The 26,374-nt window shown below is 39.1% G+C and overlaps 1 long non-coding RNA gene across 1 annotated transcript; it reads right to left on the bottom strand.

Moving 5' to 3' along the window:
* Nucleotides 1–691: 691 nt before the first annotated feature.
* LOC104855268 lies at nt 692–24,828 on the bottom strand. Its single transcript, XR_778357.1, has 3 exons — nt 24,792–24,828; nt 9,207–9,273; nt 692–857 (listed from the first exon to the last, which is right to left on the bottom strand). It is a non-coding gene; the product is annotated as an uncharacterized LOC104855268 (long non-coding RNA).
* Nucleotides 24,829–26,374: the final 1,546 nt, after the last annotated feature.

Here is a 26,374-nt window from a genome sequence, read left to right on the forward strand (position 1 = left end):
GGGTATGTGTCTATTTTTCTTTAGCCAAAAAATTACAGCCAACATTGATCTCCTAGGAGTAGTTCCTACAAGCTTTTTAGACACATGCATCACTTTTTTGCAAATTAAGCATCATTTTATACACATCCTGATATAATGTGAAGGTCAATAGATATTTTGGGTTCTGTCAATCTAGAGAAAGATTATTTACCAGTTAATATTTTAATCATGTAAGTGCAGTGTTTCTTTATAATTTAGAATGCTAGGCAAGAGAGAAGGTAAATCTGCAAAGAACAACTCACTAAGCAGTAGCCACTGTTACATTATGAGAGAGCAGGGCTAGGAAGTTGAAGCTTGTATATTTTTCTTCATAGGTGAGAAGGAGCTCCTGAGGGATTTTAAATCATTAGGCAAACAAATGGACCCAGAGATAAAAATTAGTTTGTAAAATGAATCTCTTTGGGATTTGAATGAGCCCAAGGAATAGACATTACATTGTGCTTTTTAAAAAGTCTGTCCTAACCCTAAGGGAAAAGAAAAAAAAATGAGAAAATAAAAAAATGGAAATACAGTATTTGCAAATAGGGAAGGGAGGAGGGGGTGAAAGGAGGGCAGGGATAAGGGGAAAAAATGAGAACCAAGACCTGTCATGTAAAGGTACAAGATCCCAATGATGAATGTATCTGTACTGTATATCTAAAATGTACCAATAAACTCAATGAGAAAAAATTGCCACAAAAGAAGTCTGTCCGGGTATGAAGTCATCAGTTTTCTTTTCTGAAATAATGAGATTTCAAGGTGGAGATGGGAGGCAATTTTGTTCCCTTTTGTGAGTATGGTTTTAGTGCTGAGTAAAGAATTCCAGAGAGAGCCATTTCCTGGGGGGAGGAGAAACAAGAAAAGGTCAGAAGGACCTTGAATCTGAGGCAGTTTCTGAGGCCTCTCAAGTCCATCAAAGTATTTGCACAATATTTGGGGTATCATTTTCTGAGAGCCAGCATTAGTAAAGGAAGCCAGAGGAGTGAATGAGTTCACCCAGTCAGAACACATAGTGAGAAGAAAGAACTCTGAGAGCAGAACCCTGATTAAACTATCCAAAATAGGTAGTAGGAGTCAGAGAGTGCTTCTGGAAAAGCAGGAAAGAACCCGAGTGTGGGTGGTGTGCCAGAAATGAAGGGAAAGGAGAACTTCAAGGGGAAAGGGGACATGCTATGCAGGTGAAAGCCAAATAAAATGACAACTGAGAAATGTGAATTAGATTAGCAACAATAGGTCATTGATAAACCTGGCAAAGCTAGTTGGAGCAGGAATGGTAGAGACAGTACAGATTGCTTAGGAGTAAGAGCTGAATTAGATGAAAAATCTTATGTAGATAACCAACTCAAGAAATTTGTCTATGAAAGAAAGTTGAGAGAGCAAAGAGAATGAGAATAAGAATATGAAACTGACTTGAATAAACAAAACATGAATTAGAATGGGACCAAAAAGTCTCAGTCAGTCTCTGTCTCTCTTTGTCTGTCTGTCTCTCTTTGTCTGTCTGTCTCTCTTTGTCTGTCTGTCTCTATGTCATTCTCTCTGTCTTTCTCTGTCTGCCTCTCCATCTGTCTGCCCGTCCATGCACCTGTCTCTGTCCAGTCAGCTGGCTGCCTATCCAGTTCTGTCTGTCTGCCTCTGTCTGCCCATCTATCTCTGTCTGTCCGTCCATCCATCTCTATCAATGTGTCTCTGTCCATCCATCTTTGTCTGTCTCTGTCTCTGTCTCTATCTGTGTCTGTTCGTCTGTCTCTCTGTCCATCTGTCTGTCTCTGTCCATCCATCCATCTCTGTCCATTTCTGTCAGTCCATCCATCTGTTTCTGTCTGTCCAATTATCTATCTACATCTGTCCATCTGTCTGTTTCAATCCATTTGTCTCTGTTTGTCTCTTTATGTCTGTCTGTCCATCCATCCATCTCTGTCGGTCTCTGTCTTTCTGTCTCTTTCTTTGTATGTCTCTATCTGTGTCTGACTCTTGCTCTCTATGTTAGTCTGTCTCTCTGTCCCTGTCTGTTCATCTGTCCTCTTACTGTGCATCTGTCCATCTCTTTCTCTGTCCAACTGTCTGTTTCTGTCTGCTTGTCTGTGTCTGTCTGCCTGTGTCCATCTGTCTATCTCTGTCTGTCTCTTTCTCTATGTCTCTGTATGTCTCAATCTCTCTGTTTGTGCCCATCTCTGTGTCTGCCTATCGCTGTCTGACCATATCTCTGTCCATCAGTCTGCCTCTCTATCTCTGTCTGTGTCTGTCTGTGGCTTGTATTTCTGTCTCTGTCTGACCATCCATCAGTCTCTGTCCATCTGTCTGCCTCTTTGACTCCATCTGTGTCTGTCTGTGCCTGTCTTTCTATCTGTCCATCCGTCAGTCTCTGTCCATCTGTGTCTGTCCATCTGTCTGTCCATATCCATTCATCTGTCTGTGTGCATCTGTTTGACTGTTCTTCTGTGTCCAGTAGTTTGTCTGTGTCTGTCTGTCCGTCTTTATCTATCTATCTGTGTCCACCTATTCATCTGTCCATCTGTTTATCCAACTTTCTGTGTCTGTTATCCATCTGTCACTGTCTATACTTCTGTCCATCAATCTGTGTCTGTGTCCATCTGTGTCCTTCTGTCACTCTGTGTCCATCCGTCCATTTGTCTGTCCATCCATCTCTGTCTGTTCATCCATCTGCCTGTCCATCCATCCTTGTCTGCCTATCTGTGTCTGTGTGTCCATCTGTGTCTGTCTGTCCAATTATATCCATCTGACTGCTCATTTGTTCTCTCTGTTCATGTCTGTCTGTCCATCCTTTTCTGTGTCCATCTGTCCATCTGTGTCTCTATCCATTCTGTCTGTCCATTCATCCATCTGTCACTGTCTGCCCATCTGTCCATCTGTGTGTCCATCTTTCTGTGTCCTTCTGTTCACCTGGCTATATCCATCTGTCTATCTGTGTCTGTCCATTCATGTCTGTCCATCTGTCTGTATCCATCTATCTGTCCATTTATGTCCATCTGTGTGTTCGCCCATCCATCTCTTTGTATATCAGTGTCTGTCCACCCATCTGTGTCCATCTGTCCCTCCATCTGTGTCTATCCATCTATGTCTGCCTATCTATCCTTCTGTATCCATCTGTCTGTCTGATTGTGTCCATATTTTCTTCTTCTGTGTCTGTGTCTATTTATGTCTCTCTGTCCATCCTTGTCCATCTGCCTTTGTATATCTGTGTCCCTCTGTCCATCCACCTGTATCTGTTCATTCCTCTGTCCATCTCTATCCATCTCTGTCCATCCATCTCTGATTTTACATCTGTCTGTTGATCTGTCTTTGTCCATCTGTCCATCCATCCTTCTGTTTCTGTCTCTCTCTATGTCCATCTGTCTGTCTGCCCATTTTCTCTGTCTATCCATTGGTCCATATCTGTCTGTCTGTGTCTGTCCATGTCTGTCCATCCACGTGCTTCTCTCTGTCCATATGTCTGTGTCTGTCTGTCCATTGTCTTTGTCTGTCCATCTTTCTCTGTCTCTCTGTGTCCATCTATGTGTATCTGTCTATATCTGTGTCCATCTGACTTTCTCTGTCTGTCCATCCTTCTGTGTCCATCTGTCTGTCCATCCATGTTTGTCCATCCTTCCATGTCCGTTTGTCTGACTGTATCAATCTGTTTGTCCATTTGTCTATGTCTCTGTGTATTTGCATCCATGTCTGTCTATGTCTGTCTCTCTGTGTCTGTATCCACCTGTTGATCTGTGCCTGTTCCTTTGTCTGTGTCTGTCCATCCTTCTGTGTCCATCTATCCATCTGTGTCTGTTTGTCCATCCATTATGTCAGTTCATCCATCCATCACCACCTATCCATCTGTACATCCATCTGTCAGTGTCTGTCTGTCTGTTTCCATCTATTTGTCTATGTCTGTCCAACTGTATCTATCCATCCATTTGTCATTGTGCCTATCTGTATGTCTGTGTCCATCTTTTCATCTGCCTGCCCATCCAACTGTGTCTCTCACTGTTCATCCATCTCTGTCCAGCCATCTGTGTTCATCTGTGTCTGTGTGTCCATCTCTGTCAGTCCATCCATTTGTGTCTGTCCATCTGCGCCCACCTGTCCGTGTCCATCTATCTGCCTGTCTGTCCTTCTGTGTCTGTCTCTCCAGCTTCCTGTGTCCATTTGTCTGTGTCCATTGTCTGTCCATCCATTTGTGTCTATCTGTGTTGTCTGTCTGTTAATCCATTTATGTCTGTCTGTGTACATCTGTCTGTGTCTGTCCATCTCTGTCTATCCCTCTGTGTGTCTCTATCCATCCATCCATTTTTATCCATCTGTGTCCATCCATCCCTCTTTCTTCTTATATACATCTATTTTTGTCCTTCCATCTATGTCTGTCCATCCGTCTGTGTCCATGTCCATCTGTCTGTTCACCCATGTCCATCTATCCATCCATCTGTTTCTGTCTGTCCATCTGTATCTGTGTCCATATGTCTGTCCATTCGTGTCCATCCATGTCTGTCAGTCCATCTGTGTTCATGTGTCTATCCATTTCTGTCTCTGTCCATTTGTGTCTGTCTGTCCATTTGTGTCCATGTCTGTCTGTCCATGTCCATCTGTACATCTGTGTCCGTCTATTTGTTTCCATATGTCTGTTCATTTGTGCCCATTTGTCTGTGTCCATATGTCTGTCCATCCATGTCTGTCTTTGTCCATCTGTATGTCTGTCTGGGTCCATCTGTCCATCCTTCTGTGTCTGTCTGTCCATCCTTCTGTGTCTATTTGTCTGATTGTGTCTGTCTGTCCAGCTGTTTCTGGTTCTGTATCTGTCTCTCCATCCATGTCAATCTGTGTCCATCATCTGTCCATCCACCTGTATCTATCCATCCAACTGTGTCTGTATGTCTGTCCATCTGCCTATCTGGACCCGTCTGCCTGTCCATCCGTCTGTGTCCATCTATCTGCCTGATTTTTTCCATTTGTCTCCCTGTATGTCTGTCTCTCTAACCATGTCCATCTGTCTATTGGTCCTTGTCTGTCTGTGTCCATCTGTCCATATGTCTATATAGACCTGTATATTCCTCTGTCTGTCCATCCATCTCTGTCCATCCATTTCTTTTTGTCTGCCCATCTGATCCATCTGTCTGTCCATCTATCAATGTCTTTCCATGGCCTATGTCCATCTCTCTGCCCATCCTTCTGTCTATGTCTCTGTGTCTGTCTGTCCATTTGTGTCTGTCTTTCCTTGTCTGTCTGTGTCCATCTTTCTCCATCTGTCAGTCTGTGTCTCTGTCCATCCATTCTGTCTGTCCATCAGTCTGTCCATCTGTGTCTGTTAGTCCATTTGTGTCCATCTGTCCGTCTATCCTTCTGTGTCCATCTCTCTGTCTTATTGTGTCCACCTGTCAGTGTACCTGTTATGGCTCTCTGAGTCTGTCTCCCCATCCATGTCCGTCTGTCTGTCCCTTTGTCTGTTTCCATCTTTCCATCTCTTTGTGTCCCTGTCTGTCCATCCTGTGTCTGTCTCTCCACCCGTCTTTCTGTCCATCTGTCTATTTATCTTTTCTATCCATCTGTATCTGTCCATCCATCTGGGTCCATCTGTCTGTCTATCTGTGTCTGTCTGTGTCTGTTTCCATCTGTCTGTTCCTCTGTGTCTGTCTGTCCATCATTCTGTGTCCTTTTGTCCAACTATCTGTCCTTTTGACTGTCTGTCTGTGTCCATCTGTCTTCTGTCTCCATCTGTCCATACCTGTCTAATCATCCATCTGTCTGTCCATCCTTCTCTGTCCATCTCTGTCCACCCACATCTGTCCATTCATCTGTGTCTGTCGGTCTATCTTTGCCCATTTGTCTGTTTGATTGTATTTATCTGTTTCTCTCTATGTCTATATCTCTGTCGGTATTCATCTGTCAATACTTGTCCATCTGTCTGTGTCCACATGTCTGCCCATCTGTGTCCATCTGCTCATCCCTCAGTGTCTATCCATCCATTCTCTCTGTCCATTTGTCTGTAACTCTTCCCATCCATCCATGTCCATCTTTCTGTCCATCTATGTCTGTCCATCTGTGTGTCTGATTGTGTCCATCTGTCTATGTGTGTCTTCCCATTCAAATCCATCTGTCCATCCATCCTTGCCCATCTGTTTGTCCAGCTGTCTCCACCTGTCCATCTTTCTGTGTCCATCTGTCAATTCTTCTATCTATGTCATCTTCCTGTCCATCAATGTCCATCTGTCTTTCCATCTGTGTCTATCTGTCCATCCACCTATGCCCTTCTCGCTGTCCATATGTCTGTGTTCATCTGTGTACACCTCTATGTCCATCCATGTCCATCTGTTTGTCTGTCCGCCTGTCTATCCGATTGTGCCCATCTGTCCATCTGTGTCTGTATGTGTCTGTCCATCTATGTCAGTCTGTCCATCTGTCTTTTCATCTGTCTGTCCATCTGTGTCCATCCATTCTGTCCCTTCATCTGTCACTGTCTATCCATCTGTCCCTTTATCTCTGGCCATACTTCTGTGTCCTTCTGTCTGTCTACCTATGTCTGTACATATATCTGTGTCTGTATGTCTATCCACCTGTGTCCATCTGTCTTTTTCTGTCTGTCCATTGTGTCCATTTGTCTATTCATCTGTGTCTGTATATCTTTCCATCCACCTGTCTATCTGTGTACATGTCTGTTCAGTTGTGTCCATCTGTGTGTCTGTTTCTAACCTGTCTCTCTATCTGTGTCCATCTGTCAGTCCTTGTCCATCTGTCTGTGCCCATCTATCCATCCCTCTGTCTGTCTGTCTTTTTGTCCATCTGTCATTGTCCATCCATCTCTGCCTGTTCATCTGTGTCCCTCTGTATGTCCATGTCTATGTCTCTCTGTTTGTACATTCATGTCCATCTATGTCTGTCCATCTGTCTGTGTCCATCTGTCCATTTCTGTCATCTGCCTATCTGTCCATTCATCCATCTGTCTCTGTTTATCCATCAATTTCTATTTGTTTACCTCTCTTGTCCATCTGTCTGTTAATCCTTCTGTGTCTGTCTGTCCATTCATGTTTGTCTTTGTCCATCTGTCCATCTGTCCGTGTCCATTTGTGTTCATCTGTCCATCTGTGGCAGTTTGTTCTGTCCATTTGTGTCCATCTGCCTGTTTGATTGTGTCCATCTGTCTGTTCATCTGTCTGTGTCTCTCTGCATCTGTCTATTTGTCATTGTCCATCTGTGTCCATCTGCCTGCCCATCTATGTCCACCCATCCATCCATGTCCACCTGTGTCTGTCCATCTGTGTCCATCTCTCTGTCTTTGTGTTTGTCCCTCTATCTGCCTATCTGTTCAATGCTGTCCACCCATCTATCCATCTCTGTGATCTGTCTGTCTCTCTATCTCTGTCTGTCTGTCCATTTGTCTGTCTCTGTCTCTGTTTATGTTGGGCTGTCTGCCTGTCTCTGCCAGTCTCTGTCTATCTGTCTGTTGGTGTCCATCCATCTGTTTTTGTCTCTCTGTCCATCTCTGTCTCTCTGTTCATCTCTGTCTCTGTCTCTCTCTGTCCATCTGTCTGCCCATCTTTGTCCATATGTCCAACTCTTTCTATCCATCTTTCCACCTATTTGGTCCGTCTGCCAGTCTTTGTGCCTCTATCTGTCAGTCTTCAGACATCTCTGTACATCTGTCTGTCCATTAATCCCTGTCTGTCCATTTGTCTGTCAGTCCATCTATCTCTGTCCATCCATTCATGTCTGTCCATCCATCTGTCCTCATCCATCCGTCCCTCTCCATCCATCTATCCCTTTGTTTCTGTCTGTCCCTGCCTGTCCATCCTCTGTTTGTCTCTCTGTCTCTGTCTCTCTATCTTTCTCATTCTCTCTCTCTCATTATCTCTCTCTGTCTGTCTCTGTGTGCGTGTGTCTCTCTCTCTCCCTCCCTCTTTCCTCCTCCTCCTTCTGTTTTATCTTAATAAGAGAAACTTGAGCACAGTTACATTTTACTGGAAGTCTAGGAAAAGAAGAATTATAAAAACAGGAGGGAGTAGAAGGTGATGAGAAGAAAATGAAAATATCCAGAAAAGGTGGAAACAGTAAAGGAAATATGATCCAGAGCATAGATTCTACTGTACCTAGAAAGAATGAGCAGAAAAGATTGCTACAGATGCTGACAAAAATTCAGAGACTTAGCCAGTCATGGTGGAGCATGCCTGTAATCCCAGCACTTGGGAGGCTGAGGCAGGCAGATCACTGTGATTTTGAGACCAGCCTGCTACATAGTGTGCCAGTCATGGTGGAGCATGCCTGTAATCCCAGCACTTGGGAGGCTGAGGCAGGCAGATCACTGTGATTTTGAGACCAGCCTGGGCTACATAGTGAGTTCCAGGTCAGTCTCAACTACATAGTGAGATGCTGTCTCAAAAAAACAAAACAAAAAAAAAATCAGAGACTTAATTGCAGGTAGTTGAGAGAATTTTCTAACTCAGTTTCCCAGGTCTCATAAAATTAAAAAAAAAAAAAGAAAAAAGAAAAGAAAGAAAGAAAAAAGAAAAGAAATTTGAAGGTATGGACTCATTAGGGCTGAGTACATTGAGAGTAATATAAGTAATGATGATCATAAATAAATTTATTTCAATAATTTGTCATTCATCTAGTGCTTCAACAAGTTTTACAAGGATATTTCAATGGCATTGCTTACTTTTATAAACAATGAGGAAAGATAAGCTTTCTGCCCCACTCAGGAAATGATGACCCCAACATTCATTAGTTGCTCCTAGAAAAACCTCTTATCAACCTTATTCCCTCCTTTCCCTCACCTATCCCCCACTATCCCTGACGCCTCACCCCATCCCCTCTATCAAACTCCTTATCTAATTCACTGAAAAGCTGCATACTACTTCCAAACAGGTCTAGATATGGTTATCTCTATCTGTACTGCTTCAATTCAGATCCATGAAACTAGACCTTTTTTTCCAGTGCTAGGGTGGAACTCAGGGTCTCATCCATGCTAGCTAAGCATAGTCTCAATACCTCAAGTTATTAGTGACTTTTACCTGGATGAATGCAGTAGCCTCCTAATTTTCTCCTTTTATCCCTTTCTATCTATAATCTATACAATAGAATAGAATAGGTCAGATCAGTAAAGTCTCCTACTTCAAAACTTCAAATGATGTCTAACTGCTCAGAAATAAAATCCAAAATCCTAGCCATACACTGCCAAATACTACATGAAAAATTCTTTTGCTTACCTGAAAGGGTGGGGGTTAAATGTTTTCTCTGCCTCTGCCTTCACGAGTTCTTAGTTGGAACGGATCCCTGCAACAAAAGACAGATTAATAAGAAAGAAAACAAATTTATTAATAGAGGTATCCCTTAGTAGAAACCTCAATGAAAATTAGCTCACACTATGGCTTAGAAGTTTATCTATAAAGCATCTTCAACAAAGAACAATAAATTTGTAGAAAACCAATAGAACAAAGGAAAGATTTTAGAATTTCAAGGGCAAGAAACTATATGGGAAGAAACTAATGAAAGAAGTTTTGTTTGTAGATTCTTCTAGTATCATTTCTAGCCTAACCATATTCTAGAGTTATTTCTAAAAATGAGAATTTTATTATTATATATGTATTACTATTACTAAATACATTACTGTCTTTAGGCAGAAAGGGGGAAGAATAAAGACAGCTCTTCCTCCATTTGCTACTTCTTTTTAAACTAAATTTGTTCATTTTATTTGGTAATACTGGAGATGAAACCTAGAGTCTTGCAAACACTAGGCAAGCACTCTACCACTGACTTTTGCACCTAATCCCAAATTTAATTTTTCATTTGTACATAAAAACATAAAACATGTTCATATTAATGGCATTATTGATGTCTTGATACATGTATATTATTTGCTGCTTCTTCAAAACTGAACTTTATGTCAAAGAGGCATAATTTGAGGTGATAAATTCTGATTTCCTTCATACCCCTCGAAACTCATACATGTTCCAGTTCCTTGTTCAAAACCCTTCCTTCAAATGGGACCTACTTTAGTTCCTAGGTTAAGCCAAGTTCTGTATCAACCCACGGTCTTAAAATTTGCTATTTTTCTGCCTACAGGATGTTTCCCCTGGCTTTTTGCATGACTGGCTCTTGTTCAATGTTAATGTCATTCCTGAGAAAGGTCTTCCTTGGCAAGTCTACTATAAGTGCTTCACTTCATTGTCATAGTATTGAGGGGAGTATCATATACATTTAATATGTTACCCTTACCCAAAGGAACTACATGAATGACTGAGTAAAGATTACATCAATGTACAAATATGTTACTTTTAAACTTGTTTTTAAGATCTACAAGTAGTGATTCTTTAAACCTTAAAACCCATGATATTGTGTGTGTGTGTGTGTGTGTGTGTGTGTGTGTGTGTGTGTGTGTGTGTTTTGGAGAGCGGGTCTCCCTGTGTAGTCCAGGCTGGCCTTGAATTCATGGTGAAAAAACTTCTATATATAAGCAATGTGGAAAAGCTTTCAGCACATGTGGTGTTTGTCAAATACATGAACAAACTCACACTGGGGAGAAACCCTATGTATGTAAGCAGTGTGGGAAAGCTTTCAGCACACACAGCAGTTATCAAATACATGAAAGGAATCACGCTGGGGAGAAACCCTATATATGTAAGCAATATGAGAAAGCTTTCAGCACAAACAGTAATTGTCAAACACATGAAAGGACTCTTTCTGGGGTGAAACCCTATGTATGTAGGCAGTGTAGGAAAGCTTTCAGCTCACATAATTATTATCATTGTATTTTAATGATTCCCATCATAAGGTGCAGTATAATTTGTGATAAACTTATGTATTTACTTTTTTGTATTACTGAGGATTGAACCCAGGGGCTCATATATGCTAGGCAAGTGAGCTGTACCACTGAGCTACATTTCCAACTTTTTATTTTTTATTTTGAGGCAGATTCTAGCTAAATTGCCCAACTGTCCTCAAACTTTCAATCCTTCTATCCTTCTGCCTCAGCTTCTGGAGTCGTTGGGACTACAGACATGCCACTACACCAAGCTACATGCTTACTTTTATTATCTATCTTTCCCTCTAGAATATAAATTCCATGAGGGCAGGACTCATGTTTGTTGACCTTATCACCAATTCCTAAAACACTATCTAGTATTTTAAAATATAGTTTAAATAAATAAATTAATTAAAAACAACAAATAAACAAGGCAGAGTTAATGAGTATTGAAATACAATAAAGCTAGATGTGGTGGTACACACCTGAAATCCCAGCACTTGGAAGGCATAGGCAGGAGGATTACTGCAAATTCAAGGCCAGCCTAGGCTACACAGTGATTTCAAGGCAAGCCTGAACTGCATAGTGAGACCTTGTTTTAAAAAAGAAGAAGAAAAAAGAAAAAGAAATACACATAAGATAAAGGCTATGAGAGTGAATAAGAGGGATAATTAATTCTCCTTATTAAATAAGAGTAAATACAGTGAGAAAAAGTGTAGGACAAAACTAAGCTATATTGTCAGAAATCAGGATGATAGTAGTTTCTCTGGGTTCTGCAGGTAGTGACTAGAAGGAAATGTGAATCAGATTTCCCAGGGAGGCTGGTAATGTTCTATTTCTTTATTTGGGTGAGATTATCCACGTGGATTCACTTCATGTCCATATACTTATGTGCACTCTTCTGGATGTATAATATTCAATATGAAATTAAAGATGGATAGAACAGTTTATATGAACCATATTGCATCAAAACACAATAACTGACATTTATGATGGCTGTCTAAATCATCAAAAAGATTGAGCTTAGTGTTATCATTTTCAAAATCTTCAACTGTATAATATATCTTCATTTCAATTACTTTTAAAATATTTCTACTAAAAATAGTTAAGTTTAAGCCATCCAGATGTGTCTGTTGTTCAAAAATTAGACAAAAGTGGAATACCTTGTTTTAATAATGCTCATGAAATAAGATATTAATACATCAATGCAATCAGAACAACCAGACCAGGATTGTTGGCCCTGTTTGGTAGAGGAGGAACCTTAGGTAGGTTGCCTGATTTCTTCATAGCTGCACAGAAACAGTGGTTGCTCCAAGGCCTAGTGTCCAGTTACTCTGACTTTAGGAGCAGTGCAATATGAATTTTGCTACTGATCATATGAGGAAGTGGTGATCTAGAAGAAAAAAGACAGAGCAAATGGGGTTGAGCTATCTCAGGAAGAAGGCTCTGTTAAGAAGATGTACTATGAGTGGCCCTCCAAATTCAAGATGAACCCTAATATCTCTCATGCCTCCTTAACTCCTTTGAGTAGCACTAGGCATCTTTAAGCAATGAAAATGTTTGATTTTATAACAAGTAGTCAAGTATTAGGCTTTGAATAGAGCCATCTTTTATTTCTCTAAGCCTTTGTGCAACTGTTCTCTAGTAGTGTATAATTAATAAATAAGCACAGAAATGATTCTGTAAGATAATTATATTCTGCTGGGATCTCAGAGCAGATAGAAATACTTAAACCAATACATGGAGAACCATTTCAACATTCAAGTTTAAGAGTAGATTGACATATGACCCAATCAAGGACTATCAGGTCCATATTGAGTGAGAAATGGGTTGTTACAGAAGAAAGAAGCAAAGTCTACTCTGGTATATAGAGGTTCTGAGAAGGCCATGTTTATCAGAGTCCCATCACATCTGGAAGGCTTGGTACAATCCTCTTCCTGGTCCAACATAATGAGTATGTATACATCACAAAAAGCCCACATAGCCAGAGAGTTCCATGAGTCCCAGAGCGGACAGTTCTATATTCCCAGAAGCCTGAACTTGATCCAAAATTCCAATATAAAGCTCTAGGTAAGACCCCAAGTCCCAAGATCGATCCCCGGAATAAAAAAAAAAATGAGATAAAACCCAAGAACAGATTACATGAAAAAAGCCACACTCACCCACCCAAGCTTATGGAAGACCAGACACTATATGGCACAGCAGCCACTTCTCCCAGAGAACTATAAGTTTTTATGGTGTTTTCAACCTGTAGCAGATACTGTGGTCTGTCATCTGAGGCTCAATTTTCACATCTGAGACATTTATAACCCCAGCTGCCAAGAGTACCGGTGGTTAGTAACTTTCGGCTAAATCTCTGCACAGGCATTGCTATACTCTCCAAAAGAGTCAAGTGCCTTAAGTTGATGCTCCCTGTCTATGGGTTGACTTTACCTGAAGAACGCTCAAAGCTAAAGTTAGGAAAGCTTGGTCTCCATATCTTCAAGTAAGATAACTCTGAAGGGCCATTCTAACTTCAGAGCTCTCATACAGCCCACCTCCACCCAGTCGTATTTCTTATACCTCTATACTTTAGATATTCAGTTCAACGCTTTCAGATGTTGATAATGAAGATGATCCTTAATTTACTTCCTATACACTAAGATGTGGTACAGAGTCAGTCTTCTGGGAAACAGGAAATCTGACCTCAAGCAATTCCTTATAAAACATAAAAGGTAGGTAGGTATGGTTACACGTGCCTATAATTTCAGCAATGGGAGACTGAGATAGGAGGATCACAAATTCAAGTCAAGCCTGAACAATTTAGCAACTTAGTAAGACTCTGTCTCAAAATGATAAAAAAGGCAAAAGCCCTAGATTCAATTTCCAGTACAATCAATCAATCAATAGATGGATGGATGGTGTTATAAATTAGGGAAACAGAGAGGATATGAGTACAAATAGCTAAAATATGTATGCAGAAAGCATGAGGAGGACTTCCAGGAAAATGACAGAGTGGTAAGGCTCTCTAAGGCTCAGAACTCAGACACTGGAAAATAACAACTTTGAGAAGAAAAATTAAAAAGAGGGTAGTAGATCCCCAGGAACCAGGAAGGATCTGACAGGACCATTAAAACCTACACAGAAATTGAAGAGGCAGAACACAATACAGAGAAGAGAAGGGACAATCTGCACTTTCTCCCTGGCTCCTGGCTTATGAGAAAGGAAGACCAAATATACAGATAAAGTAACAGCAGGGGATTCCAGAGGGCTTTAGAGAGAAACACATTAGTGGAATGGACCAGCGGATGTTGTGATCTATCACAACTACTGACTCTAGTCCAAGAGGCTTCCATACACTTGGAGAGAGTTCTGGTTCAGAAGTCATTGCACAGAAGGATTGACTGATTGAGCATGGAACTCAGAGCAGCTGTTGGATGACTTCAATTCAGGGATCTCAGTGGAAAGTTCCCACAGTGACTGGGTGAGGGACAGCTATTGGAGACATCTGTGATCAAGGAAATGTGGTCAGGCTGGCAAGAGACCTCCAGAGGGGTTTAATCTACAGGATATAGGCCCCACCCTCATGGCCACAAGTCAGACTCAGCCCAAATCACTCTGGATTTCAAAGTACCAGAATTGGCGCCCTCACTCTAATCCTACTCCCTGCTGGGCCTGAATACAGCACTTATTCTGGTTCTGACTGCATTTTTTTTTTGTACTGGAGATCGAACTCAGGACCTTGCACTTGGAAGGCAGGCACAGTGCCACTAAGATAAATCCATGGCCCCTATGACTGCATTTTTGTCTGCCAGCATGAATAAGAATACATCTTAACTTGGGCACTGCTCCAAAATTATAGATTCTGGAAGAAAACCACATGCTCAAAATCACAGAGGAAATTTGTTTCTCTTTTTAGTCTTTCTCTCTCTCTCTCTCTCTCTCTCTCTCTCTCTGGGGGGAGGTTGTTTTACTTTGTTTCTGTGTTCATTATTTATAGTTTTTTGGGAGGTTTTGGGGGGAATTCTCCTCTCCTCTCCTTTTCTCTTTTCTTTACCAGTTTAATTTTTCTTTGTCCTTCTTTGCATTTTGCCTCTTTTTCTTGCTTTTTTTCTATTTTTTAATTTTTTAAATTTGTTTTCCCTTTAAATTTCTCCTTTACTTTTACTCTCTATATAATTGTTATTTTTTCTCCCTTTTATCTTCATTTTCTTGTCAATTTTTTCTCTTATGTTTACCTACTTCTATAGACATCTTTCTACTCCCTAATGTGATCCTTTGTACCAATTCTCTCTCCTCATTTCATAGAGCTTAAGGTTTCACAGTTTATTTCTTCTATTCCCCCATTCCAAAACCCTATATCTTTAATAGTATAACCATAAATCTTTGTTAAATCTTTTGATAGTTAACAATATAAAATTACTGTTAAAGTCTTTTCTACCACTAGATGGAGATGTAGCTGCCGCATTTAGTACATATTAGCTGTAAGCAAATAACCTGGGTTGTCTTAATGTTTACACCATAATTGCAGCTTTCTTCTCTAGGAATAAGGACTGTACATAAATGGTTCTTGTGGTATGCTAATACCCAGTTCATCTTGGGAAATAATACTGTAGTTGATTTGCATTATATTAAGAGTCATATAATTGTTGCTATTTCTCTGTAAGCCAACACTCGAATTACATTTGTGACATTATCAGCACTAGAGTACCTTCCCAGAGAACTTGGTTTTTAGGGTAACTTACACTGCATCCTCTACTCTTAAACTAACTGACTCAGGCAGATCATGGGAATGTGGCCAAGAACTATAGTTAGCCATGACCAAAGTACATCAATGAAAAGCAACTAAAGAGATCTCTGTACTAGCAACAAAGTCCTTGACTATAAGCATCCACAAACCTCATAGCAAACAAAACAACAAAAACATAGCAAACAAAACAACAGAAACATGAGAAGACAAGGCAACAAAATGCCTCCCAAAACTCCCAACTCCCCTGAAGCCAATCCAGAAGGCACTGAGAGAACTGCACAAGTTATGTACCTGAACAAATCAAAGGGATAACAAATGAGTTCAGAAAACAGATCAAAGAGGTATTCAGTACAAAGAAGATATAACTAAACAAATAATGGAAGTAATGACCTAAAAGATTCAGGAGCTTTCAGAACATACTCATGAAAAGCTAGCTGAGCTAAACAAAATGATTCAAAACATGAATGACCAGTCTACCAAAGAATTAGAGTCCATGAAAAGGTTTCAATCAGAAATCCAGATTAAAATTCATACTGAAGAAATCATATTGAAAGTAGGGGCAGTAGAACTGACAGATGTGAGGAGAGAATTCAGAACTAGAAGATATTGATGCCTTCAAAGACCAACTATTCAAACGTACCTTGAAAACAAAAGTGACCAAGCATGTTGGCACATGCCTATAGTTCCAACACTTGGGAGGCAGAGGCAGGAGTATCACTGAGTTTGAGCCAAGCTTGGACTACATAGTGAGTCCAAGGCTAGCCTGAACTACATAGTGAGATCTTGTCTCAAAAGAGAGAGAGAGAGAGGGCCAGGGATTTAGCTCAGTGGTTCTGCCACCTGCCTCGAAAGCACAAGGTCCTGAGTTCAATCCTCAGTACCAAAAAAGAAAAGAAGGGGGTGAGAACATAAGAAATAGATCCAACAGCTGCTAGATGACACAAACAGATCAAACAAAGAATAATTGGAATAAGTGAACAAATAGCATAAAAGAACATGTTCACAGAAATAATATCAGAATACTTCCCAAATATAGAAAAATAAACACACAGGTAAGTGAAGCATAGAAGACCCCAAATAGCCACGACCGAAAGAAAAGCTCTCCATTCAACATTACACTCAAAGTACCAGAAGACTATCACAGGGACAGATTCCCTAATTTCTCTCTCAATAAGTCTGTTATTTGTGTACAAAAGACTATTGATTTTTGAGTGTTGATCTTGTATCCATCTACTCTGCTGAAAGTGTCAATTAAGTCTAGAAAAAATCTGAGAAAACAAAAAAATGGAAATAAAATCTTTATAAATAGGGAAGGGAGGAGGGGGTGAAGGGAGGGCAGGGGTATGGGGAAAAAATGAGAACCAAGACCTGTCATGTAAAGGTACAAGATCCCTGCTGAATGTTGAAAACAAAAAAATGGAAATAAAATCTTTATAAATAGGGAAGGGAGGAGGGGGTGAAGGGAGGGCAGGGGTATGGGGAAAAAATGAGAACCAAGACCTGTCATGTAAAGGTACAAGATCCCAATGCTGAATGTAACTGTACTGTATACCTAAAAAGTACTAATAAACTCAATGAGGTTTAAAAAAAAAAGATGTTTGAGAAAGGCAAGAAATCACATACAAATTACAGTAGACTTTCCTACACAAACCTTATAGGCCAGGAGAGCTTGGAGTGAAGTGTTTCAAGCCTTAAAAGATAACAACTCTCAAACCCAACTTATGCATCTGCAAAACATTACTTCAAAATTCATGGTGAAATAAGGTATTTCAATGACATAGAGTACCTCAAGAAAGTCAGGACTATAAAATCATGCTACAAAAAATTCTCAAGGATATTCTAGAAAGAGACAATGAAGCCAATAATGCCAACAAGTTAAATACTGAATACATTTGGTGGCATAAGCAGATAAGCAAAAGGAAAAGAAAATAAGGAAATCAGTAACAGAAAAGAATGGAATGACAGGAATATATCAATAACTCCCAGTAAAAACTGTCATTATGAAGGGTCTTATTTCCTCAATCAAAAGACAAATTGGCAGAATGACTCCAAAAACAAAATATAATGATATGTGGTATAAAAAAAACATGTAATTTAAAAAGAAACTCACAGGGCCAGGTATTTATCTCAGTGGCACTGTACCTGCCTCACAAGTGCAAGGTCCTGAGTTTGATTCCCTAGTATCAAAAAAAAAATAAACTCACAGAATAAAAATCAAAGGATGGAAAACAATATTTCATGCTATGGGAACCCAGGAAAAAAGCAGAAGTCTCTATTCTAGTATCAAAATGTATTTCAAGACAAGACTGCTCAGAAAGGACAAAAAGGGTCACTACATATTAGTTAAGGGAATAGTTCAATAGGAAGAAATTATCATCACCATAATCATCATTATAATCCTCATCATCAAACACACCAAATACTGGCACACCCAACTTCATAAAACAAACACTAATGGACATGAAAATTAGATAAGCACCAAACAATTGTAATAGGGGACCTCAATACCCCACTGTCACAAATGGACAGATTAACTAGACACAAAAAAACTCAATAGAGAAATAGAGTTGAACCAAACTTTCTTTTTCTTCCTCATTGAATTTATTGGTACATTTTAGGTATACAGTACAGTTATATTCATCATTGGGATCTTGTACCTTTACATGACAGGTCTTGGTTCTCATTCTTTCCCCATACCCCTGCCCTCCCTTCAACCCTCCTACCCTCCCCTTTAACAAACACTTTCTTTCCATTTTTTCATTTTCTCATATTTTTTCTTTTCCCTTATTACCTTTCCCCTATCCTTCCCACTTTCCCTACACCTTTAGCCCTTTCTGCCTATTTCACATTGTCAATTATATCATTGGGATCTTATGTACTATTATGGTTTTTCACAACAGAGAAACTATTTGGTATTTACACATGTGACTTACTTAATTCACTTAAGAGTATATCCTCAATATGTATCCATTTTCCTATGAATGTCTCTAATTTCTCATTCTTTATGGCTGAATAGTATTCCATGTTATAGACAAACCACATCTTCTTTATCCAGTATCCAACTGATGGGCAAATGGGCTGTTTCCAAGTTTTAGCTATTACAAACTGTGCCACTATAAACATAGGTGCGCATATATCACTGTGATATGATTCTTTTAATTCTTTTGGAAAGATAACTCAGCAGAGGGATGGCTGGGTCAAATGGAACCTCTAATTCCAGCTCTTTGAGGTATCTCCATATTGATATCCATAGTGGTTGCACCAGTCTGCACTCCCACCAACAATGGAGAAGGGTTCCTTTCTCCTCACAACCCCGCCAACATTTGTTATTGTGTGATTTCTTGATAGCAGCCATTCTTTGTGGGGTGAGGTGGAATCACAGTGCTGTTTTTATCTGCATCTCTGGAATTACCAGTGATGTGGAACATTTTTTCATATATTTACTTGATGCTTTTACTTCTTTGTCTGAAAAACGTCTGTTCATTTCAGATTCCCATTTTTGAATTGGGTCTTTATATTTGGGTGGGTTGATTTTTTTGAGTTCTTTATGTATTCTAGATAAGAGTCCTTTGTCTGAGGAGCAGCTGGTAAAATTTTTTTCCCACATTGTAGCTTGTCTTTTAGTTCTGTTGATGGTTTCTTTTGCAGTGCAGAAGCTTTTTAATATGATGAGATCAAACAAATGGACTTAATAGATATCTAGGCAGTGTTCCATCCCAAAACAGACTACATGTTCTTTTCAGTACCGCATGGAATGTTCTCCAAAATATACCACACACTAGATCATAAAGCATGCTTAAGTGAATGCAAATATCCCATGCATATTATCAGATCATGTACAGTGAAACTAGAAATCAACAGCAAAAGACACAGAAACTATGCAATCAGAGGGAAATTAAATAATACCTTCTTGAATAATCAATGGGTCACAGATGAAATTAAAGAAAAAATTAGTCCCTACAATCAAATAATAATGCCAGGTTAACATACCAAAACCTATGGGACACAATGAAAGCAGTTCTAAGAGGAAAGTTTATAACAATGAATACCCCTATCAGGAAAGCAGGGTGAGCGCAAATAAAAAACCTAATGATGCATCTCAAGGTCCTAGAAAACCCCAAAGCATATAATAGGAAGAAAATTATAAAAATCAGAGCAGAAATTGATGACATTGAGACTAAGCCAATAAAATGTATAAATAAATCAAGGAGCTAATTCTCTTAAAGAGTAAACAAAATAGACAAACCTTTAGCCAATCTTACCAAAATAAGAAAAGACCCAAATCCACACAATTGGGAATTAAAGAGGCAAAATCACATAGATTCTGCCAAAATTCAGAAGACATCATCAGTAACTATTTGAGAACCTGTACTCTAATAAAATATAATATAAAGAAGAAATGAATAAATTCCTAGAAACATCTGAACTACCAAAGCTGAACCAAGAAGATGTAAAAATTATGAATACTCCAAAATCAGTCAATGAAAATGACAAAGTAATAAAAAAGACAAACTAAGAAAAGCCTAGGTCCCAATGGATTCACTGCCAAATTCTATAAGAACTTTAGAGAAGGAAAAACAACATGAAGATGTCCATGACTGGGACTGGAGCTCAGGGACTCTGAACCTACAGTCACCAATTATGGCCTGAGTGAGCCAGGTGTGGCACTGTTGCCTGTAATCCTAGCACTGGGGGACATTGATGCTCCAGGACAGCAAGCTGAACACCAGTCCTTGCAGTTAGTGACTTACAGGAACTCTGTCTCCAGATACAAAATAAAATGAGAGTTTATAATAGGTGATAAAGGCTAGCTGTGGTGGTGTATGCCTGTAATCCCAGCACTCAGGAGACAGGCAGGAGGATTGTAGCAAGTCTGAGGCCAAGGGCCACAAAGCAAGTTCAAGATTGCATTCTGGAGACTTCTGGGAAGATGGTAGAGTGGTAAACAGCAGAGAAAGAGCCTCTCCAAGATTTGTATCCTAAGTCTGGAATATAGCAGCATGAGGAGAAATAGTAGGGAAGTGGGTCCTAGGACCCAGGAAGGATCTGAAGTATGAATTGAAGTCCACAGGATGAGCAAAGAGAGAGGCCTCAATGAAGAGGAGGGAGATAGCAAGTAGTGCTTCCTCTATGAGCCCAAACTCACAGTGTGGTAACAGCAATTTGAACTTGTAGATGCGTGGTGACTACTGGCAGCCCCAGAGGCCCCCACAGGGAAACACATCAGTGGAATGGAACAGTGGACACAGCAGACTACAGTAGATGGTCACTGGATTCAGATGTCACCAAGGAGAGGGTGATTGGCTGGTAGCTATCTTGGAGAGGGGCCAACTAAGCCTGGAACTCAAAACAGGTACAGGCCAACTCCATCTAGTAGACTGTGGTATCTCAGTGAGGGTGCAAATTTCAACTCAGCAGGAAGCAAGACAGAAGAGTTCAAGTTGGCAGGCGGCCAAATTCAAGCTGGCAGGAGGCATATGGACAGTTACAGGCTCAAAAAATGCAGTTCTAGTGTCATAGCTAGAAACCAGCCTGAACTTCAGTAAACTAAAGGTTCAAGCCAGCTGGGATTATCCACTATCATGCTATAAAGCTATGGTTGGCTTGCTGGAATTAATCAATTCAGCTCTGGACTCTGTCTACCCACACTGTCTCCCAATGTGTGACAGCATTTTCCTAAAGTTTCTTCACCATTTTCCTAAAGTTTGTACGATCTTGCTTGATCCTCCAGCCTTGCTTTTAAACCCTTCATCTTTTACTTCTCTATTTTCCCCCAACCCTTTAAAAACTCCTTTCCTAAGGGTAAAATCGCCATATTAAGGGCTTATTTGTTGCATACAATTTTCTGGTTTGTTTTAGATCTTGTTACATAACCACAAATCTGGTTTATATGGTTAAAGGTGGTAAATTAATAGTTACCACAGTTTTTCATTTTCTAGGCTATAGATGCTGCTATTATTGCTGATTGCCAAAGATGACATAATTGTGCTAATCAGTTGTTCTTTCTGTTTGACAAAGACTGACTATAGGCCAGTGCCATAGAACCGGTGGCTGGGCCAAGTAGGTAGAAACTTCTCATCTACAATAAATAAATTGAAGAGGTAAGATCCTGAAACAGACTGAAAACCCAAAAGCCAGCTACACCTGGAAAATACCTCTGAGACGTAGTCATTTCCTAAGGGTTCTGAATACTGCATTAAAGCTACTTACCATAAGCAGTTTACAAGCATCAACCAGGAATTAAACTTTAAAAAATAGAAAATTAGAAAACACCCAAAGAAGATGCAATTCCCTTGACTTGAAGCTCACAAAAGTCAAACCCAGGGGGCAATGAGGTGGAACAATCTGAAAGGCGTCCTCTGAGTTTTCCTGATATGAACTCAGCTATTCTCATTGTCAGAGGAGCTCGGGTCCTCACTATCACTGGGCATGGCTGCTGTTTTCTTCAGGGGAGCTCTGGTCTCTGCCTTAAGTGTCACTTCCTGGCTCCAGTGCAGATCCCTCAGGATGGCACAGTCCCTTCATCCCACTGTCACAGACTTTCTAGCTTCCACCACTGGGTCTTGGACCCTTGGATGGACTCATAGAGGACATTGCTATATGCTTCAGGCATATGACTGGACGAAAGCGGGACATTTCTATGGAATCCAGACTCAGCTGGATTTTTGGGTCTCTAGTGCATGGACAGATCTCTTGTACTACTCTGCATTTGACTTTTTTGGTAAATATTATAAAATAATCCTATAAATTATGTGTCCTGTATTAAATCTATTCCCTTGCAAATATTGACTACAATGGGGCCAAATCCTTTCACTGGAGGAAAGATAGTCTCTTTAATAAGTGGTGCTGGAAAAACTAGTTATTCACATATGGAAGGTAAAACCTAGATGCATCTCTCTCACCATGAACTAAACTAAAAGCAAAATGGATCAAAGATCTAAATATTAAAACAAAAACAATCTGCTGGAAAACAATAAGTAAAGCTCTTGAAGACATAGGCAGGTGCAAAGACTTTCTAAACAGAACTCAGGTTGCACAAGAAATAATACCAAGAATCAACAAATGGGATCAAATTAAAGTTTTCTGCACAGCAAAGGGAACCACCAAAAGAGTGAAGAGAAAACCTGCAGAATTGGAGAAAATTATTGTGAGCTACTCCTCAGGCAAAGGATTAATATCTAGAATATATAAAGGGCTCAAAAATTAGACCGCCCCCCAAATTTAAAGACCCAATGAAACAAATGTACATCTGAAATGAATAAGACACCTCTCAGATGAAGAAGTACAAATAGCGGATAAATAAATAAAATATTCAACATTGCTGGTTAGTCAAGAAATACGAATTAAAATAACACTGAGATTTTTATCTCACTCCAGAAAGAATATTTATAATCAAGAAATCGAACAATAACAAATGCTAGAGAGGCAAAGGAACCCTTATTCATTGTTGGTGGGAGTGTAAACTGGTACAACTACTATGGAAATCAGTATGGAGATTCCTCAAAATGCTAAAAATACAAATTCCATTTTACCCAGTTATTCCCCTTTTAGGCATCTTTCCAAAAGAGTTAAAAGACATCATACCACAGTGATGTATGCATATCCATGTTTATAGCAGCATAATCTAGCCTATATGTCCATCAACAGATGAATGGATAAACAAAATGTGGTATTTATACACAATGGAATACTACTCTGCCATAAAGAATAAACTTGAGTCACTTGTAGCAAAATGAATGTACCCTGAGACCATAATGTTAAGTGAAGTAAATCAGACACACAAACTTTAAATATCACATGGTTTGTCTTGTATGAGAAACTCAATATATACATAAAGTACAAAATAAAAGATAGACAAAAGGAAAAAATAGAAAAAAGTTGTTGTAATCCAGCACGGATAATGTATCTAAAAGTGGACCTTTATTTACTAGAATTGCCTTATGTGTTTTGTAAGCTTTTGTGGCCTGTTAGTCTGGCTGTTTACCTGTATGTACAAAAATTAACTTTATAAGGACTTATAAAATAAATAAATGAGTTTGAGGCTGGCAACAATAGGGGGTACAAAGGAATGGGGAAAAAAAAGAATTGCGATGTGTTATGTACATGTATCAATTGCCTAAAATGAATGAAATCATTATGTAGTACAAATATGTACTAATAAAAATTTTAAAATAAGAAAAACAAAAAAAATATGAATGCAGACTGGGGATGTAGCTCAGTGGCACAGCACCTGCCTGGCATACTCAAGGCCCCAAGTTAGATTCTTGGTACTTCTCTGAGAACATTTTTTTAAAGTAGTAAACAGGAAAAATTTGGAAATAAGTTAATATAAAACTCATTTTATAAAAAATATTAAGTTCAGACTTAGTAGAGTTTGAACTTATAGTTATTTTAAAACTGGAGATTTAGGCCTAAGTGCTGAGGTTTTTTTTTGTTTGGGTTTTTTTTTGTTTGGTTTTGTTTTTTTTGGTTTTTTGAGACAGGGTCTCACTATGTAGTTGAAACTGACCTGGAACTCACTATGTAGCCCAGGCTGGTCTTGAACTCACAGCAATCCTCTTGCCTCAGCCTCCCCAGTGCTGGGATTACAGGTGTGTGCCACCACGCCCAGCTCCTGAGTTTTCATTTGTGGTGAATTTTGCATGGATAGGTCAAGGGTTGATATTTTCAACGTCTAAGAGGTTTATGCACATCAATAAATACACAAATACTTCAAGAGCTATAAATATTTAATGGTGTGAGTAGACAACTCAAAATAAAATAAGAACAATCTCTAATAATAAAAAGTAATTAAAAATATTTCCCTTTTAAATTAGCACTCATTAAAAATTTTTAAAGTGCCCAACTTTGGTGAGGTTTCAATGAGCCTTACTTTCTGATAGTAGAGTAAAATTTGGCATATAGTCTTTTCATATTAAAGAAATATTTAAACATTTTATATTAAAACTAAAGTAAGATTCTTTCTTAAAGCAGTACCATTTCTTACAACCTATACTAAAGAAACAATTCTGAATATGAGAAAACTCTTCTACAAATTAATATCATTAATTCAAGATGCAAAAACACAGTCCGAGATTTGAGATTTGTTTTTAAAAAGTCAATATATGAATTTAATGAAGTGTTATACAATCATAAAAAGGGACTGCAAGTTCATAAACATTTGGAGAATATTCATAATGTAATGTTAAAAAAGAAAGATACATATATTTTGTACTTGGTCTCTATCATTGAGCAGAAAATTTATCTTCCACCTGATACTACTTGTAGGCAATTATATCCTGCATTTAAGTTATTATTATAAAGTATTGTTGTGGTAGATACCTGTAATCCCAGCACTTGGGAGGCTTTTCAGGAGATTCCCAAGTCCAAGGCCAGCTTGGGTTACATAGACCCTGTCTAAAAGAAAGAAAACACGTTTTCTCGCAACAATTTTAGATATTGAAAAGATTCTGCATTAGTTTTAGTTTTAAGATAATAGGTTGGATAGCATTCATTCATATCATTATAATTAAGGATTAGAATGGTTCAGTGAAATTTTGGGAGCCAGGGATTTAGCTCAATGGTTCCACCACCTGCCTCACAAGCGTAAGGACCTGAGTTCGGTCCCCTGTACCAAAAAACAAAAAGAAAGCAAAAGAAAGAGAAATTTTGATTAGAATACAATACAGTATCAGTTTAAAACATTGCTCCACTGTGCAGTAGTTTCCAAGAATATAAGGACTTTTAAACAAGCCAAAGCTCTGGATCATTGCTCTAATTTTATTTCTATAGAAAATGCAATAAATATTTTATTTATTGAACTACTGAAGAGATTTTGCCTCAGGGTCACTGGACCCATAAAGTCATCAACAGCAAAGCCCAAGGACCTTCAGGCAGAGTTAGCTAAGCACTTATTAACTGGTCAGTCCCCGCATGGCTTTGTATTGTGTCCAAGTGTTTTAAAGTACTCACAGTGAGCTACTCAAAACATAGAAATGCTTCTATTTCATTTTTAAAAATAACAATTCTTGAGGTTAGAAATATTCATTAGACAGTTTGGTCTATGACTTACTTCCTTAGCCTCATTGCGCTGGATGAGTCTGACAGAAATAAAATTCAACTCCCTTCTGCAGCAATACATGAAAAATCACTTACATATCTCCAAGAGATGTGTTAAGTATCATCAAATACTTTCAGTGTTTGAGTTTTTGAAATGTTTTAACCAAAAAAATATGGTGAAAAATGTATCAGTTGTCCTCTTGCCATGTAACTGCAAATTTTTTCCCTATTAAAATATCTTTGCTATAGACACAGCTAAGTTAATGGTTTCTTTAGTGTTTATACTTGAACTTTATTGCTTTTTGTTCTTCTAACATTTTTATAAAAGATTTTCATAAGTCTGGACTTTAACAGCAGGTAACGTTTTTTAGAACAGTGCAAACAATTATTTGTCTGCACTCTTGTATACAAAAGGGATGGAAAGCCTTTCACTTTAGGTACAGTTATAGCAGACCCTCTTCACCAAAAGCCACTCTTAACATTTGGTAGAATACGGACAGAATGTAGACGAACTAGAACTCTCACAGATTGTTAGGGGGAAAGTAAAGCATTATTACCACTTTGGAAAATAGTGTGGCAGTTTCTTAAAATACAAAGTTTTGAGAGAAACCAGAATATGCCATCCCAAAACATGCCCCTTTAACATAAAAATGATTTTTGCAGCAATGGCAATTAAGCAGCAGCAAGAGCAGGAATCTGCTCCCTCCTCTCTCTTTTCTGCCTAAAGACAGAACACGAATTCTTCTTTCCTGGAGACAAGTGTCTTACTGACAGCACAGAAGAGGCTACAAAGCAACCCTGTTCCTCATGTATTTTTCCTTGGAAGCCTAAAACCTCTTTCCTTTGTCCTCTCATTTCCCCACATC

Source organism: Fukomys damarensis, unplaced genomic scaffold (genome assembly GCF_012274545.1).
Source record: "Fukomys damarensis isolate Sample0158 unplaced genomic scaffold, DMR_v1.0_HiC HiC_scaffold_39, whole genome shotgun sequence".
Classification (NCBI taxonomy): domain Eukaryota; kingdom Metazoa; phylum Chordata; class Mammalia; order Rodentia; family Bathyergidae; genus Fukomys; species Fukomys damarensis.